Here is a 7,853-nt window from a genome sequence, read left to right as displayed (position 1 = left end):
TGTTCATGTTAGTAAACACTATGTTTGAACCCTTATCCCTTATCCCAACAGTGCCCAGCAGGGGCCAGTCACCAGCATTTGTCAATTTCTCTTTCGTTTGACCGTTTATGAGGGTGCAAGGAAGAGGACTCGAGGTAGAGTGACGAAAACCTGCAGCAGGAGGGCCCCTGGTTCGTCGGGTGGGTGACGAGGCAGCAGAAGAGGCAGCACAACCTTTGCCTGGAGAAACACATGGTGGAGAGTCTTTTTCTGTTGTCACCAGCATTCGTCAATTTCTCTTTCGTTTGACCGTTTTATCAGCAGAAGAGGCAGCACAGCCTTTGCCTGGAGAAACACATGGTGGAGAAAAATTAAGTCTTTTTCTCTCTTTTTTTTAAAAAGTAAAACAGAGGGAAAATGAAAAAGCGGGGAAAAAGGGGACACCCTAGCACTAAAGGGCTGAGGAAACCCCGGGCCTAGGCTAAGCAAAGGTCTAAGCGCCGTAACACTTATCCCAACAGTGCCCAGCAGGGGCCAGTCACCAGCATTCGTCAATTTCTCTTTCGTTTGACCATTTATGAGGGTGCACCGTGGCAGGAGGCAATGCAATACCTGGTCGATGCGTGGAGTGGACGGAGCAAGCCCCTCTTCCGACTCCCGGGCCTAAAAATCCATTTAATATATGGTCCTCGGGTAGAGGACGTATCAGATATTAAACTGATAAGAACAGATTTTTTTTTTTTTTTTACAAAAATTTATTTCCACACATTTTCACACAATACAAACTATTTACAGAACATTCAGTTTCATTTCTTTCCCACCACCACTATTACATTTATTTTAATCATCATGTCTTTTTCATACACGTCCCATAATCTCCCCCACTTTTCCTTCCCCTTTTCCTGTCCCAAGTCCATTTCATCTTCTTTCATTCTTGTCTTTATTTCCCATTCGACTTTCTTGACTATCCCCATCACTCCCTTTCCCTTCCCTCCCTTCACCTCCGCCTGTCTATCCTCCTATATCCCTCTCTTAACCAGACTTATTGTTAGCCATAGCATGAATCGGCTTCTTCCCTTTCCCCATTCCTCCTAACCCTTTGTCTAAAACCTCCCACGTTATTCTAAACCCCTTTCTTATATTTTCCAACCATGTTCCCACCTTTTTCCATACTTCCCTAGCTACCTTACATTCCCAAAACACATGTATTATTGTTTCTTCCCTTCCACACCCCTCTCTTGGACACACATTTGTCTTGCTGATTCCGTGTCTGTACGTGATTTATTTTACCGGTAATTTCCTATGCACTATTTGCCAGTTTACGTCTTTTAAACTATTTTCCAGCCCCAGTGGTTGTATTCTTGTCCACACTGTCCCTACTTCTATTCTTCTGTTGCTCTCTCTTACCCTTCTACTCCTAACTTCCTCATATAATTTTTTGTGACTTGTGCATATGTTTCTATCTTTTCCTTCTTTATTTATCTTTAGCCACTTGACAGCCTGCCCATAATGCCATGGCAGCTGCTCCGCCCTTGGACCTCTATTGTCCCACTCCATTACACCCCGTGCCTGATATGCAAAAAATAATTTCAAGAAGTACCATCCTGGGTGTTGTCCCTCCTGTGCTAGCTCCTGCATTATGTTTGCCACATAAATGCAGTCCAATTTTAATCCTACATCTAAAACCCCTCTCCCCCCTTCCTCTATTTTCCTATACATTATCTCCCTTGCGACATACTCGTACTTTCCTCCCCACATAAACCGAAATACTTCCCTTTGTACCCACCTCCTTCCACTCACTGGCATGGGGTAGATGTATGCCAGGTACATCAGAAAGGGAAGTACTTCTGCCTTAATTACCAGACTGTTCCCTATATACGTCAATTTCCTCCCGGTCCATTGCCCTAGTCTCTGTTTCATTTTAATCATTCTTTCTCCCCAATTCAACCCTGCTGCCCCCTGGTTTTACCCCTAGAATCTTTATTGGCCCTTCACTGACCTCCAATTTTCCCACCAAATCTTTCCTATCCTTCACTGTCCCGAAATATTTTAACTTGGATTTTTCTCTTTTCAGTTTCGCCCCAGACCCAACCCCGAAACTTTCCACTATGTCCAATGTTCTCTCTATGTTCCTATCTGTTCTACCCAAAATTGTCAAATCGTCTGCATACTGCATTACCTTCACCCTATACCCACCTGCTCCGGGCACCAAAACCCCTACTATCTCCCTGTCCTTTCTAATCTTTTCCGCCAGCGGCTCCATATACATTATAAATAGGAGTGGCGATAACGGACACCCTTGTCTTATGCCCCCCGCTGTCTCAAACCTCCTCCCTATATACCCGTTCATACTTACTCTGCTGTATGTCTTCCTGTACATTGTTTTACTCCCATCCCCATATTTTCCATTACCCTATACAGGAATTCCCTATCCACCCTGTCGAACGCCTTTGCTTGAACCAGGCTTGCTATCATCAATGGCAGCTTCCGGTCTCCTGAACACGCCACCACATTCCTAATGAGCTGTAAGTTCCACCTTGTGCTTCTACCCTCAATTCCACATGTCTGATCCACGTGGATGACATGTGGCAGTGCCTTCCTCAACCTCCCTGCCAATATTTTCGCCATTATTTTACTATCCACCCCCAGCATCGATAATGGCCTATAATTATCTAGATTTTCCCTTTCTCCCTTTTTGTATATTTGTGTTACTACCCCTGTTGCCATAGTTCCTTTCATTTCCCCTTCCTCCAATATTGTGTTAAACACCTCTGTTAAGTCCCTGCTCATCCATGCATTAAACTTTTTGTAAAACTCCCCCGATATCCCATTTATCCCTGGTACCTTACCCTTTTTCAGGCTTTTTATTGCCTCCTTCACCTCATCCTCCCTTATGCTTTTATTTATTTCTTGCCTTATATCTCTGGGTACCTCCTTTTCTAGTTCTTTTATAAATTAATCTCCTACTTCTACCTCTACTTTCCTCTCCCTAAAATATTTTCTATAGTACTCTGTCCCTACCTGCAACATCTCCTCATTTTGTACTTTTAGCTGTCCCTGCTCATCCCTTATTCCTTCTATCCCTCTCTCTTCTCTTCTTTCTCTAGCTTTCCCTATCCAATATGTATCTACTCTTTTCCCTCTCTCCCTAAACTCCTGTTTTGCCATTAACATGTACTTCTCTGCTCTTCCCTCATATATCTTTCTTATCTGTCCCTGTACTATTTCTACTATATCCTTGTCCACCTCCTTCCCTTCATTCTCTTTCTCCTTTTCTTTCACTAGTTCCCCCCACATTCTCCTTAAATCCCCCTTTTCCTCCATTACTCTCTCCCTACTCTTCCACTGTCCCCATTGCTTTATCCTTTTTTTTCTCCCACCACTCTATAGTTCCCTCACATAGTCCTTTTAAACCCCTAACCCCTTCCCAAAACACTCTAAATTCCTCTTCTATCCCCACTTTGTCTAATATTTTTACATTTAATTTCCAGTACCCTGTCCCGTATTTTCTTCCCCCCACTTTTACCTCAGCCATCACCAGGTCATAATCTGAGAAGTTTACGCTTTTTGTTTCCCCTGCCACCACTTCCATACTTCTACTCACGAATATCCCGTCTAACCTACTTTCGTCCCCCCTTGTATTCCTCCACATCGGTCCTTCCATTCCCCTTCCTACCTTCCTCCCTATGTCCACTAGCTTATGTGTTTTTATTATATCTTCCATTATTCCTGCTGCTTCATCTCCTCCTCCCACCAAATTGATATTAAAGTCCCCCCCCCATAACCAGAAAATTATTTGTTGCACATAGCATATGTTATGGGTCGCAAAATCACCCAAGACTAAGGGGAACCCAAAGGCAGATGCACAAAGAAGCCAAAAACCAGAAGTAGTCAAAATCCCTTTAATTAACCAATAATGGAACAAAGAAAGAAAAATAAATAACCAAAACAGACAACTGAGAACACAGGGGAAGCGGCAGGAGCGGTACTGATGGTGCAGGGGATCTGCGAGGTGGACAGGAGAACAGGAAGCCAGGAGTGGTGGAACCAGGATACGAAGAGCAAAGGAATCAAGTCCGGGAGGCGGCAGGAACACTGGGAAATCAGAAGCGGTGGAACCAGGATATGAAGAGCGAAGTAATCAAGTCCGGGAGGCGGCAGGAACGCTGGGAAACCAGGAGCGGTGGAACCAGGATACGAAGAGCGAAGGAATTAAGTCCGGGAGGCGGCAGGAACGCTGGGAAACCAGGAGCGGTGGAACCAGGATGCCAGGAACAAAGGAACCAAATCTAGGTGATAACAGGAACGAAGTACGTTAAAAGTGAAGGGGATTAAACAGGATAAATACTCACGGATGAGTGCTAAAACAGGAGTCAGCCGTCTGTGTACCGTGTTGGCAAGCAGACAATCTGGCGAAGAGCAGAGGAAAAGCCGGCGTTTATATGCGGTGGTTGATGAGGTGGTAAACGAGGCACAGGTGAGTAGAGTCCGCCCTCCAATGATCTATTGGCTGGCTTCCGCAGCGAACTCCGGGAACAGTACTGCTCCAAGCCGCTAGGGGGAGAAGGGAGCCAAACAGGAAAAACAAACGCAAACACTAACAAGAACAAAAACCGACCGGACTAACGGGGAAATAAATGAACGCGGAGAAAACAAAACGCCAAACAGAATAAAAACAAACCACCGGGGAAAACAAAAGTAAAAGGTAAGAGCTGAGTATCCTAACAGCATAACTTAACATCTTCATAAAAAACCCTTTTGTCTTTTATGTTCTGTGGTCCATATATATTTAATACCGTTAACTTTACTCCCCCCCAACTTAAATCCACTCCAACCATCCTCCCCACTTCACCACCTATAATTTGTTTTACTTTCATACCCCATCCCTTAAACAAAATCCCAACTCCACTTGAGTATACCCCCCCTACAGACCACACTGATTTCCCCCCTCGCCAGTCCCTTTGGAACGTTTTAACATCCTCCGAATCCTTCAGGTGCGCCTCCTGAATAAAACAAATGTCCAAACTTAAATCTTCTAAAAAACTGAAAACCATTTTTCTTTTCTTTGTATTTTTCAATCCTCGTGCATTAAAGGTCCCTATTTTAAATTTCCTTCCCATTTGATTAATTTAATTAAAATAATAATCCTCCCTAAAACCACTGTCCATATTTGGTCGGTTTTGTAACTAAATAATGATAAATTTAAACATACTACCAATCACATCCCCATTAATACATCAAAAGTTTCTTCTTTTACGCTCCATATCTCAGTTTTCCTTTTTACTCTTTTACATATGCTCATTTTGGTCCTTTTATTTTCTCCCTAGTCCTTCTCTGTGTCAGCATTTCCTCCTCTCCTTGATCCTCCTTGCTTTCAGATTCGCTCATTGTCCTCATCTCCTCTTCTCGACTTGTTTCAATCTCCTCTCTCACCTCCAATCTTGTCCTTTTCTTCTCTCTTCCTTCCTCTGTTGCCTCCTTTGGCCGTGTTTGCTTACTGTTAGCATGCTTGCTTTCTTTCTCCTCCCCTCTTTCCTGTTCTTGTTCCAGTTCCTGCATCTCCATTGCCATAGCCCAGTCCGGACTTTCTCTTTGTAGAGTCTCTTCTAGCCCTTCCAGTGCCTCCTCTAACCCTGTTGGTGTCCAGAAAATCTGTTCCTCAATTGAGCTTAAGTTCTCCTGGGTTCCCTCTATTTCGTTTGTTTCTCTCTCTGGTCTTCTTTCTCCTTTTGTCTTTGTTCTACTAGATTCCCACTCTTTTTCTCCTCCTTCTCCAGTTTCTTTTTGGCTTTCTGTCTCCTCTACCATCTCCTCCCCCATCTGGTCTGCTCTCTCTGCTTCTTTGTTCTTTCTCTCTTGCATTTTTCCCGCCTTTTCTGGCTCCGCGTGTTCACTTTCTTTCCTGAACCCCATTTACTCAAAGTCCTCTGCAAATAGACTTGCAAAGAGTCCTCTTCGTGCTGGGCATCGTCTGTAAAGATGTTCCTCACTTCCACATATGCTGCATGTCTTGGGAGCCCCACATTAATGTGTCCTGTGATCCTCCCCTCCACATGTGCGACATCTCTGGCCTTCACAGTTTTCTTTTGTGTGTCCTAAGGTCACCTTCTGCAGTACTGTGGCTGGCCTGGGTAGTACAAAGACCCGTGATGAGGCCCGATTGCGAAGCTACCTGGGGGATGTACCAAACCTCCCGTGGTCGTTGGATCCACTTTTAGCTTCACCATGATTTTTCGTTTCCCATTCCAAATACCAAACCGCCGACGTACCTTCTCTCCTGGAGACACGGTGTTGCAATACCTGGAGAGGAAGGCCCTGATGTCTTCATCCGGCACAAAAGGGTTGTACATGTGTACCGTCACTGGTATCTCCTCCATGGCAAACAGCGGCACCAGGCGTATGTCTCGCAGTTCCTCGTCCTCCATCCTCCTTGAACAGAGGTCAAAAAACGTCATGCAGTCCTTGAAAGAAACAAAAGTAATGTCCAAAAAGCCAGCCGCCGAGAAGTCTTGTAGACAATAAATCTGTGATGCCGTAACTGTACATCGGGCTCTAAGCAAGTCTTGTACGATCCAGTCCCATCCGAATCTCCTTCTTCTTTCCTCAGTCGCCTCCATGCAGATTTCGATCCTCACGCTATGTTTAAGCCGCGCCAACCTGGCCGGCTGTCTGTCGCCTTCTCTCTGCATGGTAAGAACAGATTTTTTTTTTTTGGTTGAAACCAGAGCTTTGTTTTTTACAGAACACATTACATTGGCAAAGAAGAAAAAATATTCTGCTAAATTTCTGCTAGCCCCTCTATCAGAGTCCTGGTTTGGAATAGGTCCTTGTAATATTCTCTAGCTATACGCAACATCTCTTCTTTTGAGGTCTCTAAGCGAGTTCCCTCTCTCAGTCCCTCAAAGTGAGCCTTGTTGCGCCGCTCCCTGATGGTCTGGAAGAAAAAACGTGTTGGACGCTTGTCCCTCTCTACTTTACATCTCTGCGCCTGAGTGCAGTACTCGCAGGCCTCTGCCTCGTAGTAGGCTCTGAGGGCCTCGCTGGCCTCCCTGATCTGGCCTTGGTCTTCTTCATGCCAAGCTTTCCTCAGGCTCCCTGTCCACTGTTCTAGCCCCTCTCTCTTCTTCCTAGCCTTCTTTTGTCCCCACCATTCGCAGAGGGTGGCAACTCTCTGCTTTAGATCTTCCCACCACTCGCTTTGTGTGGCGTATAACGCTTTCAGAGTTTTCCAGCATGGGTAAAGCAGTCTGAAGATCTTGCAGAATGCTGGGTCTTGTAGATAAGACCTATTCATTCTCCATAGGCCTCTGCCTGGGCTGCCCCCATCCACCTGCAGGCTTACGCTTACCAGGCAGTGGTCCGATGCCCAGAATGGAGATTGACTGTAGCCCAAGACCTTTGTGTCATCGGATACAAACAAAAGGTCAAGCCTGGAAGAGTGTCCTCTAGAGTTACACCAGGTGTTACCCTTGGTGTGAGGCTCGACCAGCCTGTATACATCTGTCAGCTGGGCGCCTTTCATTACCTGGGCCAGCTCTTCCCCTCGCTCTTTGTTGGGGTCGACATTGAAGTCCACCCCTACCACCAGCAACCTGTTGGTGTAGAGCAGGGGCTCCAGCATCCTAAAAAAGCCCCGCCTCTCCCCTGCCTTACTGGGGGAATATATCCCGATTACTCGGAATTTGTTGCCCCTCCACGACCTGTCTACACATAGGATTCGTCCCGGGGCAGTGGTCTGGACCGTTGTGACCCGAAACTCATGGGAGTTAAACACAACTCCGACCCCGTCACCTCTCCCTGTGCCCGTCCCCCACTCGGATGGTCCCCATTTCCAGGCCTCCAAGAATGCTTTCTTGGTGGACTCTGAGTCAATG

At 45.7% G+C, this 7,853-nt stretch overlaps 1 pseudogene; it reads right to left on the bottom strand.

The window, feature by feature from the left end:
• Positions 1-557: 557 nt before the first annotated feature.
• On the bottom strand, positions 558-738 carry LOC134312608 (U2 spliceosomal RNA; annotated as a pseudogene).
• Between the last annotated feature and the right edge of the window lie 7,115 nt (positions 739-7,853).

The sequence above is a fragment of the Trichomycterus rosablanca genome, chromosome 4, assembly GCF_030014385.1.
Source record: "Trichomycterus rosablanca isolate fTriRos1 chromosome 4, fTriRos1.hap1, whole genome shotgun sequence".
NCBI classification, from domain to species: Eukaryota; Metazoa; Chordata; class Actinopteri; order Siluriformes; family Trichomycteridae; genus Trichomycterus; species Trichomycterus rosablanca.
Note: the sequence above shows the minus strand (reverse complement) of the source record. Positions and strands in the feature narration are given on the sequence as shown.